This window comes from Pan troglodytes, chromosome 20 (assembly GCF_028858775.2).
Source record: "Pan troglodytes isolate AG18354 chromosome 20, NHGRI_mPanTro3-v2.0_pri, whole genome shotgun sequence".
Taxonomy (NCBI): Eukaryota; Metazoa; Chordata; class Mammalia; order Primates; family Hominidae; genus Pan; species Pan troglodytes.
The window spans coordinates 35,020,001-35,038,912 of record NC_072418.2 but is presented as its reverse complement, the minus strand read 5'-3'; the positions used below and the strand labels follow the sequence as shown (position 1 = coordinate 35,038,912).

The 18,912-nt window shown below is 40.8% G+C and overlaps 1 long non-coding RNA gene across 5 annotated transcripts in view; it reads left to right on the top strand.

The window, feature by feature from the left end:
- Positions 1-582: 582 nt before the first annotated feature.
- LOC104003337 (uncharacterized) overlaps positions 583-18,912 on the top strand; it is an 86,302-nt gene continuing 67,972 nt past the window's right edge. For 2 of the 5 annotated variants that reach the window (XR_010153572.1, XR_675896.4), the window contains exons 1-3: positions 583-739; positions 1,618-1,678; positions 8,759-8,844. This is a non-coding gene — a long non-coding RNA (uncharacterized LOC104003337). Of the gene's footprint in view, positions 740-1,617; positions 1,679-3,607; positions 3,746-4,392; positions 4,435-8,758; positions 8,845-18,912 lie in introns of all 5 variants that reach the window. The other 3 variants (XR_010153573.1, XR_001711731.3, XR_001711732.3) reach the window with 3 other exon arrangements.

Genomic DNA, 18,912 nt, shown 5'->3' with positions numbered 1-18,912 from the left:
ACCTACACATGCATTTTGAGGGCCTACTGTGTGTACAAAGACATGGGAAGCCAGGCACTCTTTTTCACTTGTTTTTTTTTTACCTTGAAGCCCAGCTAAGAACACAGATTTGTTCCTGAAATATCTTTTCCTCTGGCTTTATTCATTCTGAGTAAGTAATGAATTCGGCTGAAGCTTCAGTCTTGTTAGGAAAACTGGTTCTAGGAACCAAGGGCATGAGACCCAATCTCTAGGTTAAGTTAGGTTAAGCTCATTAGGCATAATGTTAGAAAAAAATTAGTTTTTTGTCTGACACCTTTTCCAGTGGGAGAAGCTGGATTGAAAAGTTTTCAACTTGGCTGTGTAATCCAGCATCAGGAAAACTGCTGCCCTCTTCAACCCATGTACATTTTAATCTCCCCTATCCTGGATTCTGCTCAACAGATCAGCCCTAATCCTACACAGGCACAGTGTAGTCAGGGATGGTGATATCGCAGGGTTGAAGACAAGAAAGACAGATGTGTGCCTGCACCCAGTTGCTAGAGCGTGGAGGCAATGATGATGGAACAGAAGGCAAGAGGCTGTCATCGTTCACATCACAAGGACCAGAGACACCTTTCCTGGGAAGAGAGCTGACAAACCTTCTATGGTAAGGGGTGAACATCCTTGGGAAGCCACAGAGAGCAAGGCGCAGTTTTTCATTGATCACCACCTTCAAGATGCTCCCAGAATCGTGCTGTCTAGGAAGCCATTTAAACTGGTGAGAAGAGGATACAGCTTTTGACAATGGTTGTTTTGTTTCAAGACACATGCATTAAAAATACATCTGAAATCTGGGACACAAGGAATCCAAATAATGTTATTAAATCTCTTGTCGAAGAAGGTCTCCAGGGAGAGTGGCTCCACTCTTTACGAAAAACTTGCGGAACTCAACTTGCGTGAACAAAGTGTCTTCGTTTCTTTTCTCTTCTCCCTCTCTCTTTCTGCTTTTTTCATTTCCCACTTTTCTATTTCTCCCAAGGAGACAAACAAATCTCTAAAGGACTATTAAGTTGCAAATATATCGGAGCCAAAAATAGAAGATGGAGCCTTATAAACATTTTGCATATTTTGGTGTAATTTGTTGAAAATAGTACAAAATATGCTCACAGTTGGCATCTAGAATGCAAATATTAGGAATCCAGTCCCCTGATACATTATGGTTTTTCAGCAGTATAGTGTGGGCTCGTCCAATTGCTATTGTGTGACTTTGTAGTTTGTTGGAGTGTGAATAATATCAGTGACTTGTTTGTACAGTATATTAGGGAGATACATGTCGCCAAGTGTTATTAGCTCCTCTGGAGACTCCAAGGGACAAAAAAGCCCAGAGTGGAACTCAGGGAGAAACAGATACATATATTTTTAACGTCACTGATGCCAGTTGCTTTTCTGAGCAGTTTCCTTAAAATAAAAACCAGGCCATGGATCAAAGTGTGCACGGGGCTTTCATGTTCCAGAACACGGGGGTTAAGTGGGGAGAGTTTCAATGAGAACTGCAGTGCGTGTTTGAGCTGATGGAATACTCTCCCACCTGGGGCTTCAATGAGCCTGACTGGTTTTACTGCTGACAGTAAATTTGTCTTTCCTTTCCCCTGACAGGTGAGAAGCCATCCTCTCTTGAATGGGGGCTCCCACTGTACATCTGGCACCCACTTCACAGGTGAGCCTTTCTGCTCCTAAATGATGACTGGTAAGAAAAACAAGATGTCTTTCTTGGTTATAAATTTAACTCTTCTATGATTAGTCTGGGCAATTAGGACACCCCTGGGGTTCAGTCTAGGGCTGAGGCACAAGCTGGAAGTCTGATTAGCTCAGGTCTCTTGATGCTTGTTCCTGGTAGTAAATGCCTGGCACATATAGTATTGATTTTCATTTAGATATCTTAATGTTTCCAGACAATCCCGGCAGATGTGGGCTGAACTGAGATCGGCGGGAGCGCCGGTCTGCAATCTGCAAACATTTTTCTTGCCACTTTGTTTCATTTTTCCTAAACTTAACTGATTTGGAATCTGGAGATATAAATGAAAAATGCCGAGTCGGCCTATCAATCACGGCATGCACAAACATCGCCACTGCCCTTCCTAACATCCTATTACCACTGGGTAGTTGGCTAGTCAAACAGGAATAAAAATTACACTGCAAACATCATAAGTTAGGCTTGATTTGTTGAGCAAGTAGCCTGACAATTCGGTAAGAGTTATATACCTCAGCTTCGCTGAAAATCAGGCTTGTTATGGCTCTGGTACGTCTATAAAGATTGTTCATTTCATATAAAACAGCTACCTGCACTGAACGCCCTGAAAGGAAGAATGATGCTGGTTATAAATATAGAGGAAAATCTATTTGTCTGCCCCTTCATGCTGTTAGTAAGTCACACGGAGGGCGTTTCTCGGCAGCAGGGGGAGTTCTGTGCGGCCACCTTCCCCTCTGCCGGGCTGGCCTGGATTGAAGCGTATCATCGCTCTTTGTCATATGAGATAAAGCAGTGAAGTGTGACCGGTGCCACCGCCTTGCTCTCTGCCCACCAGGGGGACGCTAATGATATTGAAAAACTAGACGGCATTGCATTTAAACCAAATGTGAGGGGAAGGCTGTCTGTTGGCCGGCTGGGCTGGATAACAGTTAACGTCAGAAAAGATAAATAGAAATTATTAGAATGGTTTGGAAGGGATTTTTTATAGGGCAGGGTGGTATTCGTTTAAAGATACATTATTGGACTGTTATATCTGATTTCAAGCTGCTGGGTAATTAAAATGATTAACATCCCTTACTCATAGAGTTCAATTCATTAAAGTTTTAAGCACCCTTTGTGCTCAGAATGGGAGGATGGGGCATCCATGTTGACTCACGCCAGGAGTCATTCAATTCGGCCCTATGTTTATTTTCCCTGGTCTTTCAAGCCGTGATGTCCATTTCTAAGCTGCAGGAGCACACTGGGTGGAAAACGTCAGCCTTAAATATTCACTCTGTAGGATCTCTCATTCAGAGAGGAGGAATGGAAGGGAAATAGAGAAACCCAGAAAATTCTGCTAACCCAGTTGTTGGAACCCAGAAAATTCTGCTAAGGATGTCACCCAGGTTCTTCCCAGGGTTTCCTCCAAGTTGCTGGTACTTGGGGAACCTTTGCGATTTGGGGCTTAGCAGGCATGATCAGAACGTGTCTAGCCCTCAGGTATGCAGTGTCCATAGAGGATCTAGGCAGAGCACCTACATCTTGCAAACCTGCTGGAGCATGCTGTGGATACAGTTCTCATTATTACTTCAATTAAAAGGCACTAAAAATATATTGTTCCTGTGCTGTCTTCCTTAGTTTTGCATTTTGACCTATCCAGTACCATGTTGGTGAATAAATGGGATATTTTAAAGAGCACACTCATTGATGGCAGAATAAAAACGCTGTACTCTTTAGGGTACATGCTCTTTTACCAACTCACTCCCCAATGTTCAGGGACAGAGAAAGACATAAACCTGTTTTCTCGTCTCCTGCATAAAGTCTGGTCACCAATAGCAGTGATCTGCAAGGCTACTTGGGAGGCAAACTGATTTTTAAAGGCAAATGTGTGACTTGAAATTTCTCACCTTTTGTCAGATTCTGGGGGAAGTCGACACCAGCACTGCCGAGCTGTGTGACCTTGAGCAAGACAGTTAGCCTCTCTGAACCTCAGTGTCCTTCTCTGTAGGCTGGAGATTGATATACCTTCATTATCGGGGTATGAGAGTGTTATAAGTAAGTCCCTGGTACAAAGCTTGGTCCAGCATGGGTGCTTCACGCATAATAGCTACTATTGTTAGTATCCATTACGATGTGAATAACAGTGTTACTCTTTTGCACATATTTGAGCATTGTAGACACTGAGAAACAGTGGGAGGTGTGCAAAATGGAGCCACTCTTTCCTAGCCAAGGGCCCCAGGAATGTGACCCGTATGGTAAGCTGGCATTTTCTCAGCTGAAAATGAAGGTGAAGAGTTATCCAGTCATCTCCTTACCCAGATCATTCGCTGACATAGAAACTTCTGGACAAACTAGTTGCAGCCAATACTTCGTTTAATTGATGTCAAAAAGCAAGAGAGAGAGAAAGTATGCTTATAAATATTGTTGCAAGAGTGGGTTTTGGGTCAGGGTTTAGGGAAACTGACCGAGTGATGAATGCCAGGGAATATGGGTGGGTCTTCCCACGTGTGGGGGTCCCAGGCACAGTCTCTGGGACTCTGCAATTGCTCTGCTTTCCCTGGAGTGGGGGGACCTGAGGCTACTGCTGGCCCACACGGGACACCGCTCCCTGCCCTTTTTCCTGTATCATTACCCTGAATAAAGAGGTCTCCACCAGGTTGGTGGAAATACACACAACGCTGATGTAGCCATCTTTTTTTCAGGGGGGGATGGTGGAACACGCTGACTGGTCTGGGCTATTCAAGGTAAATGCTTGTTTTCCTGGCGAATAACACCCCTCTCCACCTGCAAAGTGGCCTGGTTGGCACAATAAATTATATGCACCCCAAGTGGCAGGCATTTTAGGCATTGGCCCAGGTGACTTGGAAACCCTACTTAAAGTTACAGATTGGGGTCTGGGCATGGTGGCTCAAGCCTGTAATCCCAGCACTTTGGGAGGCCAAGGTGGGCTGATCACCTGAGGTCAGTAGTTCGAGACCGGCCTGACCAACATGGAGAAACCCCATCTCTACTAAAAATGCAAAATTAGCTGGGCATGCTGGCGCGTGCCTCTAATCCCAGCTACTCAGGAGGCTGAAGCAGGAGAATCGCTTGAACCTGGGAGGTGGAGGTTGCGGTGAGCTGAGATTGCACCATTGCACTCCAGCCTGGGCAACAGAGTGAGACTCTGTCTCAAAAAAAAAAAAAAAGTTACAGACTGGGAGGAGTGAGATCAAAGAGTCTGTTTCAGGGTTATCTGTGTGCAGCCAAGGCCGTGATCAGTACATGTTCTAAGGACAGTAACAGTGATGCGTTTGCTCCTGGGTATTAACTCTATGCTCATCCTAAAAAAAAAGGAATGTTATAAAAAATGTCACTTAAAGTGTGTACAAGTGTTTACTTCTGGGGAAAAAAGCTCATTTTAACTCTTGAGACCTAGTTTATTGGTAAATTAAAAAAAATAAAGTCAAGGCTCACATCTATTTTATGACTTGTTGCTCAAGTTGTTCTGCTCTGAAATTCTTCGGAATGGCTTTGGTGAGTGTCAGATCAAAGTCTACATTTATTACATCAGAAGAGCTGTTTCTGCATGGACTTGGCAGTTGTCTAAAAGAATATCAGAAATTAAGAAGAATGGAGCATAAGTAAACAATGATTCTCTTTCACCCTTTGTTTGGAGAGAGTTTTTCCTTGGGAAAAAATGTAGCTGTCTCATATCCATGTCATTCTAATCAAAATCACAGTCTCACATGTTGTGTTTCCAAAGTCAGTTTCCAAGCTGGGATGCCGTTGGGTGGAGGCTGTGTGGGTGGGTTGGCCATGGGAATGCTCCCTTCCCCCTGCTTGGATGCCCCACATCCCTGACCACGTATTTCCACTGCCACAAGCTCACATGATGTGGTCACATCATGAAACTGAGAAAAGCCAAGGACCTTATCCAGTCTTTTTTTTTTTTTTTTTTTTTGAGACTGAGTCTTGCTCTGTCTCCCAGGCTGGAGTGCAGTGGCGCCATCTCGGCTCACTGCAAGCCCCGCCTCCTGGGTTCACGCCATTCTCCTGCCTCAGCCTTCCGAGTAGCTGGGACTACAGGTGACCGCCACCACGCCCGGCTAATTTTTTGTATTTTTAGTAGAGACGGGGTTTCACCGTGTTAGCCAGGATGGTCTCAATCTCCTGACCTTGTGATCCGCCCGCCTCGGCTCCCCAATTATCCAGTCTTACAGGGGCCATGCACGAACACCAGAATGGAGGACTTCTTTCCTCTCTGTCTTTTATTTTTTTTAGAGACAGTGTCTCACTTTGTCGCCCAGGCTGAAGTGTCTGTACCCAGTGCCTAACATGGTGGTGGGTGTGCTGCCTGGACTGAGTGAGGTTGCGTTGAGTGACGGAGCAGTCATGATATGACCTTTTTCTGTGTGTGTTATTTTAGAGGTGGAAAAGGGTGGCCTGAGTCATCTTAACTTCCTTCTTGGTGTTCCCATTGATTGTGGGATTCTGGTGAGGCCATGGACAGATTCTTTGCAACATGTATGCCTGGCCCTTCTGGTAGGGAGGCCATACACACTGACTGGTCTGGGTCAGTGAAGGTAAATGCTTGTTTTCGTGGTATAACCACACACCTCTCTGCCTGCAAAGTGGTCCAGTTGACACAACAAATTATATGATCACCCCAGGTGGCAGGCAATCACGACTCACTGCAGCTTCAACCTCACTTGATAAGTGATCCTCCTGCCTGAGCCTCCTGAGTCACTGGGACTACAAGGCACATGCCAGTATGCTCAGCTAATTTTTGGAGGTTTTTATAGAGACAAGGATCTTGCTATGTTGCCCAGGCTGGTCTTGAACTCCTGGGCTCAAGTGATCCTTCCACCTCAGCCTCCCAAAGTGCTTTGATTAGAGCAATGAGTTGCTGTGCCAGGCCCTCTTTCTTCTCATTAACACATTCACTCTGATGTGAACACAGTCACCTTTATTCCAGGGGCCCTGAGATGTGTGTCTGGGCAGTGTGCTAGCATGTACTCAGCTCTCAAGCTGTGCTTTGCTACTTATTAGCTGTGCTCCTTCAGGCCCATCCCTTTCCTTTTTGTTCCCATTCTCTCACCTTCTCATGAGCACTATTAGGCCTGGATTATGTGTGAGGTTTGTTACCAGAAGAGTGGGGAATGGTTTCCCATGACGCCATATGGGTTTGGAACCCTTGCTGTACGTAGTAGCTGCTGAATGAGTGCTTAACAAATGAACGAACACATCGATTGATGAAGGAATACAAGGATGACACAAGGCAGTGGCTGGTTGCTGGTGCTCCCTGTGCCTGGTACAGATGGTGGAGCCTGGGTTGGCTCACCCATTCAGAGTGCAACACAGGTGACGCCACCTGCAGGGTTTCACATCCAAAGGGCCAGGCATACATGTTGCAAAGAATCTGTCCATGGCCTCACCAGAATCCCCCAACCCCCTAATCCCACAGAATTCACAGTCCCACAAGAATGGAGTTAAGATGACTCAGGCCACCCTTTTCCACCTCTAGAATAACAAAACAAATGAGGAAGTCATAACGTGACTGCTTCCGTCATGAGTGAGGAAGCAACTTCACTGAGCTCAGGCTGCATACCCACTGCCGTGCTAGACACTGGGGTACTGAAATGCAGAGCCATATTGCCCACCCTCAAGAGCTGGAGGGAAAGTTAAGATGTAAATGATTACCATGAACAATGCAAGTGGCAGAGTCTGTAGCTGATACCTTCCTTTGCCTGTCAGCACTCACCCCTTTCCTTTCTCCTCCCTGTTCTCAGCCCCAGGTGGCTGATGTGCATGATTATATCAAGGGGTCCTGGGCCACATGCCCTCTGGTTGCTTTCTGACAAAGGGGAACCCTGGCAAGAGCCTGGAGGGAGGAAGAGAGGGACTGAGGTGAGAGTATTTCATTGGCTGAGTGTCTCTCCCTCTGCAATGGCCTTGGGGTAGTTTCTTCCTGGACCGAAAGTCTCTGCCATTCTCAAAACAATGCAGGATTCTCTCCTTCCAGGCCCCAGGGACGACTTCTTCTCTCTTTCTGTTAGGTCCAGACAACAGACACTTATCACTTTGTAGTCTACCCCTTTGTGCATAAACTCTCTCTGGATTATCTTCCCGGGGATGTACCATCTGTTTGGTGCTGGGATCCTGACTGAGAGCAGGCCACTGGGGAGTAGAGGTTCCTAAGGGACATCTGAGGAAGGAGAGGACACAGGACATGGAATGGGGTGAAGGAGCGCTTTAAGGGCCAGTTGGCATTTGAGCTGCCCATGGAAGGTTGATAAGGATTTTCAATGGGGAGGATGAGGGAAAGGGCATTTCACTTGGACAGTATGGTGCTGGGCTGTGAGGCAAGGCCACAGTGAATGCATTACATGGGTCAATTTCTTGCAAAACCAAAGAGGATAAATGAGAGTGATGGGGAATAGGAATGGACAGTCATGCTGGCTTGCATTTTGGTAGGGGAGATAAAGAAACCTCTAAAGGTACACTAAGCATGAGGTTTTCCATGGAAATATCCAAGGGAATGTATATAGGGGAAAATCTGTGTCCACACTGGAAATCAGGGAAGGTAGCCAGTCACATTACAACAGTTTGACAACATTTCTATGAAATGTAGAGCTCAAAGCAGCAGACCAGTGACGTGCCTGTCCATCATTGGCAGCATTCATATGAACAATTTACCTGGAAAGGAGTTAAGTAGGAGCCCACTAACAAGGGGTGGGGGCAATAGGGCTGTGAGACAGGCGGGGTGGGACCAATCCAGGTTCCCAGCAGTGCGGAGAGCGAGGAGAAGCCTGGGTTTGAATCCCAGGCTAACTACTTATTAGCCATGTAATTGGGCAAGTTATGTATCCCCTAGGTGTCTCAGTTTCATCATCTGTAAAATGGGTTTAGTGAGAATCCTCGCCTAATAGGTTTGATGTGATGATTGATTGAGGTGATCCTTGTAGAGTGTGCAGACTAGAACCTGATTCAGGGAAGAACTCAACGGATGCTGCTTGGAGTTGCTAATACGCGTGCCCTTGAGTCATGTGTTAACACTGAGAATTCCACCCTTGTGTTCATTCCCAGATCCATGAACTGGAAGATGCTTTCTTATAACTCAGAGAAAAGAGATGAAAATGAATCAAAGAACAGGAAGGAGACAAGCTCAGGAGGTAAGTCCAGAAAATTCAAATCACATGCGCTAGAAATTCCAGAAGGAAATAGCAGAGCAGACCAAAAAAACAAAAAAAAAGTATTTGAGCTCAATAAAAACTTTAGCTTTTAGATGAAAGCTCACTGACTACCTGAGAACCAGTCATAATTAATGAACAGCTCCCCATGGAGATAGTGCTCCATGACATTTTTGAAGTTCAAGAGTAGACAATACAAGTCAGGAAGAAGGGGCAGAAATTAAGTTGCTATCTGAATTTGCTTCTGCGATGCTAAATGACAGGAGGCCAGGCAGAATATAGAGATTTGCAGAAAGATGATTGCTTCTAAATAATGGTACAGAAAGAGCTGAGTAGAAAAATCTAGAAGATGAGCATTTGTCCCACTCTTTTCAACAACCATCATCGTGAAAAAGGGCTTGTTCCAGATCAACATAAAATAAGGGAATAGCCACCCAGATTGCATCTATTTTGGGCAAACTCACTTTAAAAGACAATTGGGGAAATTTGAGTACAGCATGGGCATTTAATGGTTGTATTAGTCCATTCTCACACTGCTGATAAAGACACACCTGAGACTGGGTAATTTATAAAGGAAGACAGGTTTAAAGGACTCACAGTTCCATGTGGCTGGGGAAGCCTCACAATCATGGCAGAAGGCAAAAGGCACATTTTACATGGCAGCAGGCAAGAGAGAGAATGGGAGCCAAGTGAAAAAGGAAACCCCTTATAAAACCATCAGATTTCATGAGACTTACTCAGTGCCATAAGAATAGTATGGGGGAAACCACCCCCATGATTCAATTATCCCGCACCAGATCCCTCCCCCAACATGTGGGAATTATGGAAGCTACAATTCAAGATGAGATTTGTGTCAGGACATAGCCAAACCATACCAATGATATTACAGTTTAATGCCATGGACAAGTAGGCATTTATTTATTGAATAAAAGCACGTTGCAAAACAATGTACACAGTATAATCTCACTTTGATAAAATGTACATCTATGTGCATAGCAATAGATCTGAGAGGACATCATCTGAGTGTTAACAGTGGTAATCTCTTAAGTAGTGGAAATATGGTGGTTTTATTATCTTACTTTTACTTATCTATATTTTCTAATTTTCTACTGTGTACATATACTGCCTTTGTAATAATAAAAGGTTATTTTTAATTGAAAACACAATTTTACATCCTCTCAGACTATCATTCCCGAGACAACCTTGCAGATTTTGAAATATGAAAGTACTTAGGAAGTATACCACCCACGTGCCCTTCATTTAAAAAAACTCAAAGAAGTGCTCCAGCTGAATGAAGGGCATGTAAATAATACAGAACTCAAGAAATGGGAAGATGTAGTGAAAATGAAATGGCACAAAGCACTAAAAAGGAAACAATATTTATTCAGAATAATTGTGTTAAATATGACTATGGAGTTTATGGCAAAGGAGAAAAATAAGTTATTTAGTGGAAATATTTAAATTCCATATATATCGACTAAGATTGGGAATACAGAGTGTATGGTATTAAGAGGGTACACAGAATTATCATTTTACATAAGACGTTCACAGAATTTATCATTTTACATAAGGGTGAGTAGAGAGATATTGTACATTTTCAATGTTGATAAGTAGGAAAAAATATACTTTCTCAAAATTTTAGTCCAACCATGTGAGTATAGTAATAAGATGCTTAATTTCCATATTACTAATTATTTTGAAAAGAGCAAACGAAACTAGGTCCACAAACAAAAGTTTAAAAAAATACCCACAAGTGCCGGGCGCTGTGGCTCACTCCTGTAATCCCAGCCCTTTGGGAGGCCGAGGCGGGTGCATCACGAGGTCAGGAGATCGGGACCATCCTGGCTAACACGGTGAAACCCCGTCTCTACTAAAAATACAAAAAATTAGCCAGGAGTGGTGGCGGGCGCCTGTAGTCCCAGCTATTCGGGAGGCTGAGGCAGGAGAATGGCGTGAACCCAGGAGGCGGAGCTTTCAGTGAGCAGAGATTGTGCCACTGCACTCCAGCCTAGGCCACAGAGCGAGGCTCTGTCTCAAAACCAACCAACCAACCAACAAACAAACAAAAAACAAACCCACAAGTAATAAGCAGAAAACAAGTGTTAAATAAGGAGGTAGAAGAAAGACCAATCCTATCAAATATGACAAAAATCATGAATCAGCTATTCTTTCTGTAACAGCCGCTCAAAAGATGTTTCCCGATTAAATGGGAGGTGAATCAAAATCTGTAAGTCAGGAATAGAGAGTATGAGCTATAAAAAGTCTAAAATAAGAACAGAAATCCAGCTAAATGTTTAAGTCTATATAATTGGGGTCAACGTGGCTATTACACAAAATGCAAAATAATGCGCAATACATAAAATAACAATTGCTAAAAATGACAATAGTTTGGGCCTAAATATTTCTAATGAAGAAAGCTAAAAAGGGTGGAGAAGAACAATATTCATATTCTCATTTTACAAAGATGATCTAAAAATAGTATCTCCTGTGTTCAGTTCATGTAGAACCAACAATTATAAAAATAAAGGTAAGCTGGCCAGGCGCAGTGGCTCATTTCTGTAATCCCAGCATTTTGGGAGGCCGAGGCAGGCAGATCACCTGAGGTCAGGAGTTGGAGACCAGCCTGGCCAACATGGTGAAAACCTGTCTCTTCCAAAAATACAAAAATTAGCCGGGCATGGTGGCACTTGCCTGTAGTCCCCTCTACTCGGGAGGCTGAGGAAGAAAAATCACTTGAACCTGGGAGGCAGAGGTTGCAGTGAGCTGAGATGGTGCCACTGCACTCCAACCTGGGAGACAGAGTGAGACTCTGTCTCATAAATAAATAAATAAAAATAAATAAATAAATAAAAATAAATAAATAAATAAAAATAAAGGTAAGTTGTCTTTTATTTATTTTTGTTTAACTTTATGAAAGTATAACACACACACAGAAAAGGACTGTACGATCAGCTCAATGAATTTGCACACAATGAACTCAGCTGTGTAATAAGCACTGTAGATCAATAGGAAGAATATGACTAAAACCTAGAGGGTACTTCTTGCTTCCTTCCCAAGAAGGAAGTTTCTGCCCCCGCCAGGGGTAATCACTATCCAGACTCTTGTTAAAAATAATTTTGAGTCATAGAGTATGCATTTATTCTTCCAGATTCTATCCCTCAACATTACGTTTGTAAGATTTCTTTGGAGAAGGCAGTTGTTGATTTTCTGTTTTCTCTGCTGGAGGGCACCCCATTGTATGATGCATCACAATTTCCTTATCCATTCGACTGTTGATGGCATTTCAGGAGTTTCCATTGTTTGATTAATGTGAATGGCACTGCCATGGATCTGCTAATACATTTTTTTGTTAAAAATATCTGTGCATTTTGGTTGCATATGCACTTAGGAGTAGAATGGCTCAGGCAAAGATACACAGATGGTCAGGTTCAGTAGATACTGCCAAATACTTTTCCAAAATATTGCAATTTTCACCATCAAGAAGGGTGCATGAGAGTTCCAGTTCGTCAATATACATCAACATTTTCTATTCTTTCAATTTTAGCCACTGTGATGATTAGAGCATTGTATTTTAATTTTAATTTACACTTCCGTGATGACATTTTACATTTCCCTGACCAGTATTAAATGCCTTTTTATGTGTTTATTGGTCAGTTAGAAGTCTTTTTGTGAAGTATCTGTTCATGTCTTTGGACCATTTATCTATTTAAAAAATCTTTTTTTCAAATTAACTAGTAAGAGTTCCAAATACATATTTCGATAAAAGACCTTTGCTGGAGATGTGTGTGTGTGTATATGTGTGTGTGTGTGTTTCTTCTACCATGCTGTGGTTGGCCTTCTTATTCGTCGTATTTGTGGTGTGTGTGTCTCCTTATTAAGAATTTGTGTGTACTTCACAAGGTCAAGAGATAGAGACCATCTGGCTAACACCGTGAAACCCCGTCTCTACTAAAAATACAAAAATTAGCTGCATGTGGTGGTGCACACCTGTAGACCCAGCTACTCAGGAGGCTGAGGCAGGAGAATCGCTTGAACCTGGGAGGCGGAGGTTGCACTGAGCCGAGATCGCGCCACTGCACTCCAGTCTGGCAACAGCAAAACTCCATCTCAAAAAAAAAAAAAAAAAAAAAAAAGAATTTGTGTGTACTCACATTTACAAGATGTTTTTCTCTTAAAGTTTTACTGTTTAACATTTTACATTTAGAGCTGCAGTCCATCTGGAATTGATTTTTGTGTATGATGTGAGATAGGGGTCAAGATAAATTTTTTTCTCTTCTAGATATTCAATTAGCTTAGCACCATTTATTGAAAAGGCTATACTATGGAGTCAATTTTTCATAAATCAGGTGGCTGAATATTGGTGTGTTTTGTTTCTGAACTCTTTCTTCTATTTCACTTGGGGATTTTTGATCTATCTTTGCACTAATATCACACTGACCTATTTATTATAGCTTTATTAAAAGTCTTAATATGTGGTAATGTGAGTTTTTCAGATTATTTTTTTCTGCCTTACAATTTCCTTGGCTGTTGTAGGCCCTTTGAATTTTCATAAACATTTAAGAGTCATCTTGTAAATTTATATATAAACACACACACACACACCTCTGCTTAGATTTTTGGGGGATCGTAGTACATTTGTAGAGCAATAGGGCAATTTGGGAAGCTTTGTGTCTTTACAAATCAAATCTTCCATTAATTTAGATTTCCCTTTGGTTTCTCTCAATAATAATTTGTAGTTTTTAGTGAAGATGTCTTGCACATTTTTATTAGATTTATTTCTAGATATTTCTTGTACTTTGATGCTAATGCAAGCATTAATTTTTAATATTTTATTTTCTGTTTGTTGATGGTATATAGAAATAAAATTGATTTTTGTGTATTTCCTGGTATTTAGCACCTTTCCTAGGTTCTATGTTAATTCTAATTGTATATAGATTCTTTTGGATTTTCTTTGTGTACAGTCATGTCATCTGTAAATAATGGTAATATTTTTCCCCAAAATTGACGTGTCTTATATTTATTTTTCTTGCTTTATTGCACTGGTTAGAACCTCCATTAAAATGTTTAGTAGAATTAATAAAATTGGGCATGCTTTTTGTCATTTATGATCTCTAGGAGTATATATTTGCTATAGGTATGTTTTTAATCAATATTATTTATCAGGTTAAGGAAGCTCTCTTGTATTTCTAGTTTTTTAAGAAAATTTATTTTTAAGTAATGAATAAGTAATGTATTATTATTTTTCCTTTCCTCCTTTTAATCCAAAGGTAAGGATTTGAAGAATGAACTAAAAACCAAAACGTCTGTATACCTAAGTAGAGAAAATAAGGTGCAAAAATTATAATGGCTAGCACAGTTTTTGTTCTTTCCACCTTTGAATATGAGATCTAACACATAGCATTTGCTCAAAAAACGTTTGTTAAATGAATGAGTGGTATTACATTTTTTCTAGCGATCAAAACCAAATAGAAATAGAGGCTTTTTACTGCTTAGGAGAAACAACAAAACCAAATTTTCAGAGAAAAAGTAAGAATAATGGGATAGGCAAGGGCATGCTAAGAATATATAAACCAAAGAAAGATGCATTGACAATATTAGGTACTGGGAAAATAAAATGTAAAATAAAAAAATTCAACGTACTACAGTTATCTTACTTCAATAAAAGATCCACTTTATTATAAAGTTAGAGTAACCATGAACTTTTATGCCCCACTTAACAACCTCTAAATATATGAAGCAATTTTTAAAGTTGTTATTGGAAAAACCAAAATTATAGTGAACAATTAAAACTGACCATTCAGTCTTTGGCAAAGCAAGAACCGTATTAAGTAAGAATATAGAAAAATTGATTATGTGATTCATCTTTGTTATTATAAAATTCATCTTGATTTGCTTGACAAATGTGTAGAACTTATAAGGAATATATAAATGTTTTTAATATCTTTAAAATGTTCATAGAACTTTTCACCACGTTTTATCATAGTGACCTATACAGGGCTGTGGTGGTAGATTCTGATATGGTTTGGCTGTGTCCCCACTCAAATCTCATCTTGAATTGTAGCTCCCATAATGCCCATGTGTTGTGGGAGAGACCCAGTGGGAGGTAATTGAATCGTGGGGGCGGTTTCGCCCATACTGTTCTTGTGGTAGTGAATAAGATCGGATGGTTTTATAAGGGGAAACCCCTTTCTCTTGGCTTTCATTCTCTCTTTCCTGCTGCCATGTAAGATGTGACTTGCCTTCTGCCATGACTGTGAGGCCTCCCCAGCCATGTGGAACTGTGAGTTCATTAAACTTCTTTTTCTTTATAAATTACCCAGTCTTGGGCATGTCTTTATCCACAGTGTGAAAACGGATTAATACGGATTCCATTAGCAGAAGCAGTTTTGGTGGGAAAAAGATGAAGGGTGAAGAGGACTTTTACCTTAAAACAATGAAGGTGCAGTTGTTTACACTCTGCTTTTCTTAGATCCAGTAGTGATGACCAGATGGAAGTACAAACAAAAGAAAAAAAGATAAAACAAATACACAAAAAAAATCCTATATAAAGTCGAATATAAGAGAGTAGGGAGCAGGTCTTCAACCAGGGTGAAAAGGTATTCTGAATCAGAGTGGATAGTGGTATGCTTGTGCATGAATAATTCAAAAATAGCATGGACCAGAATGTGCAGCAAGAGATTGGCAAGGAGGTGGAAGGCAGGTGGCCTGAGAGGTTCCTGGCTCAGAGACAACCTGGCTACCAGAGAACAGGGGAGTAGAGTTGGTCTAGAAGTGGGTGGATTTGTTGGAGGTCATTGTACAACCTAAGGATGGTCCTTTCCTGTTTCTTCATGCTGAGTTGAATTCAGGTTGCTGGAATTTATTTCTCAGGGAGAGGTAAAGGGGACCCTTACACCAAAACACAGGCAAGAAAACAAACAAACAAACAAACAAACAGAACGTATTTCCTGAAAAAGGCTATGTCTTTCTGTTTGAATGATAATGCATAGGACTGACTGAACTCCTCATTTTGGTAGGTATCAGGTGTCTCCTCCCCCCACCCTCCCCTGACTTACCCGCTCTTCCAACCCCCTCCTCACCTAATCCAAAACCTGTTATTCAATTTTTTTTCTGCCGTTCTCTGCCTCCCAAAGAACTCTTAGCAGAATCTTCACTTGGAGAACTTGCCTTGCAGGAAGCTCACCCACCTACCTCACCCTTCTTATCTATGAGTAGACAACCAAGGATCATCAGGGATGTGTGTGTGTGTGTGTGTGTGTGTGTGTCTGTGTAGCAGGTAAAAGAGAAAGCCCAATGTAAGATCAAGATAAAACAAATGTTCTGAAAGCACATTCAATGTCTTTCAAGAAGAGGTTACATTCAAGAACAAGAATTGTAGCCTAGGGAGAAGGATCACTCAGAAAACAGAAAATGTCTTAGAGATTAAAATAATGATTGCCAAAATAAAAGAAGCAATAAAAGGTCTGGAAGGAGGAGAAATTATAAGATGAGAGATAAGAGAAATAAAGGATCAATCCCAAGAGGTCTAATCCCTATTATTGGATGTACTAGCAGCAGAAAACAGAAGATGCTGAGAAAGAAAAAAATGGTCAGGAAACAATAGAAGAAACCGCCCCCAAAGGATAGTAGTCTTTATATTGGAGAAGTTCTCTGAGTTCTCAGAACAGCAATGAAAAAGACGTTATGGCTGGATTTATCATGCAGCAATCCCAAGGCGCTGGGAGTAGGGTGTGGAGAACAGGCCTGGGAACACTGCAGCTCTCAGTAAGGGTTTGTTAACATCATTGTCATAAAAATTAAAACAAGAGAAAAAAGTCACCTCATGAGAATCAGACTGTGATTTCAGTTTTCAAAAGTAACACTTGGATGCTAGAAGACAATGCTTTCGACATTTGGAGGAGAAGAAATAGTGGGACCGAAAATCCCATGCGTAGTTTAGCCATTACTCAAAAGTGGAATTTGGTCCAAGGGCAAAGACTCAGTGAAGACTCAGAAAGCTGATCTGCTAAGCACCCTCTTAATCAATCAGCTTTATGGAAGTAAGATTTACATAGAATCAAAGTTTCCATATTTAATCTTGGAATTTGATGAGTTTTGATGCATGCTTGATTATGACACAGAACAGTTCCATTACTCCAAAAAGGTTTATTCTACTAGTTTTTGTTCTGAGAATTTCATAGAAATGGAATCATGGCAAATATTGTCTTCTGGGGCTTCTTTCCCTTGGTGTAACACTTTTGAGATTCATCCATATTGTTTAGTGGATGAGTAATTCATTCCTTTTTCTTGCTGTGTAGTATTCTATTGTAAGACCATAGGAGAATGCGCTTTTCTATCACTGGAAGAGGCGTGTTTGGGTTGCTTTCAGTTTTGAGATATTATGCCCTGATCATCTGTATACTAGTCTTTGTGTGAATGAATGTTCCTTTGCATTTAAGTAAATATCTAGGCGTGAAATGGCTGCACTGCATAGAAGCATATGTTTAATTTTATAAGAAACTATCATACTCTTTTCCAAAGTGGCTTTTCCACTTTGTATTCTCATCAGTAAAGGATGAGGATTCCAGTTGCTTTACATTTTGGGCAGTATTTGGCATTTAATTTTTTTTTAATTCCATAGTTTCAGGAATACAAGAGGTTTTTGGTTACATGGATGATTTGTATAGTGGTGAAGTCTGGGCTTTTAGTGTGCCCATTACCCAAATAGTGGACATTGTACTAAATAGGTAATTTTTCATCTCTCATCCCCTCTGACCCTCCCCTCTTCTAAGTCTCCAATGTCCATTATACAACTTTGTATGCCTTTGGGTATCCATAGTTTAGCACCCACTTATAAGTGAGAACATGCAATATTTGTTTTTTTTGTTGTTGTTGTTTTTGTTCCTGAGTTACTTCAGTTAGGATAATGGCCTCCTGTTTCATCCAAGTTGCTGCTAAATACATTATTTCATTCCCTTTTATGGCTGAGTAGTATTCCATGATGTGTGTATACCACGTTTTCTTTATCCACTCATTGGTTGATGGGCACTTAGGTTGATTGTATGTCTTTTCAGTTGTGAATTGTGCAGTAACAAAAATGCCTCCAGGTGTCTTTTTGATACAGTGACTTCTTTTCCTTGGGGTACATGCCCAGTAGTGGGATTACTGGATCAAATGGTAGATCTACTTTTAGTTCTTTGAGAAATCTTCATACTGTTTTTCATAAAGGTTGTACTAACTTTCATTCCCACCAACAGTATATAAATGTTCCCTTTTCACAGCCTCCACACCAACATTTATTTGTTTTTGACTTTATAATAATGGCCATTCTGGCTGGGCGCTTGGCATTTTTTACACCATTCTAATAGGTGTATGATGGTATTTCACTTTGATTTTAATTTTCATTTCCCTAATGTCTAATGACATTGCACATTTTTTCTTATGCTGATTTGCCATCTCTAAACATTCTTTTGTGAAATGACAATTAAAAAATTTTGCTAATTTTTATTTTTTATTGCATTGTATGAGTTCTTTATATATCCTGGTTACAAGTCTTTTATGAGATACTGTTTTGTGAAAATTTCCCCCCAGTTCTGGCTTGCTTTTTCATTGTCATAATGGTGTCTTATGAAGTACAAAAGTGTTTAATTATAATAAAATACAATTGATCATTTTTTGGGGGTCTTTCTTTTCATGTATCTAAGAAATCTTTGCTTAATCTAAGGTCACAATAACTTTCTTTTATATTTTATTCCAGAATATACACAATCAGTTCCTACATTTAGGTCTACAATTTAGTTTGAGTTAATCCTTGTGTCTGGTGTGATGTCAAGTTCCTTTATTTATTTATTGCACGTGGATGTTCAATTTTTCCAGCACATTTTTTAAAAAGACTGTCCTTTCCTCACTGGATTTTCTTAGTACTTTTGTTAAAAATCAGTTGACCATGTTTGAGTGGGTGTATTTCTGACCTCTTTATTTCATTCTGTTAAGCAGTAAGTCTGTCCTTTAACTAATGCACACTGTCTTCACTACTGCAGCTTCATAGTAAGCTTGAAATCAGGTAATATG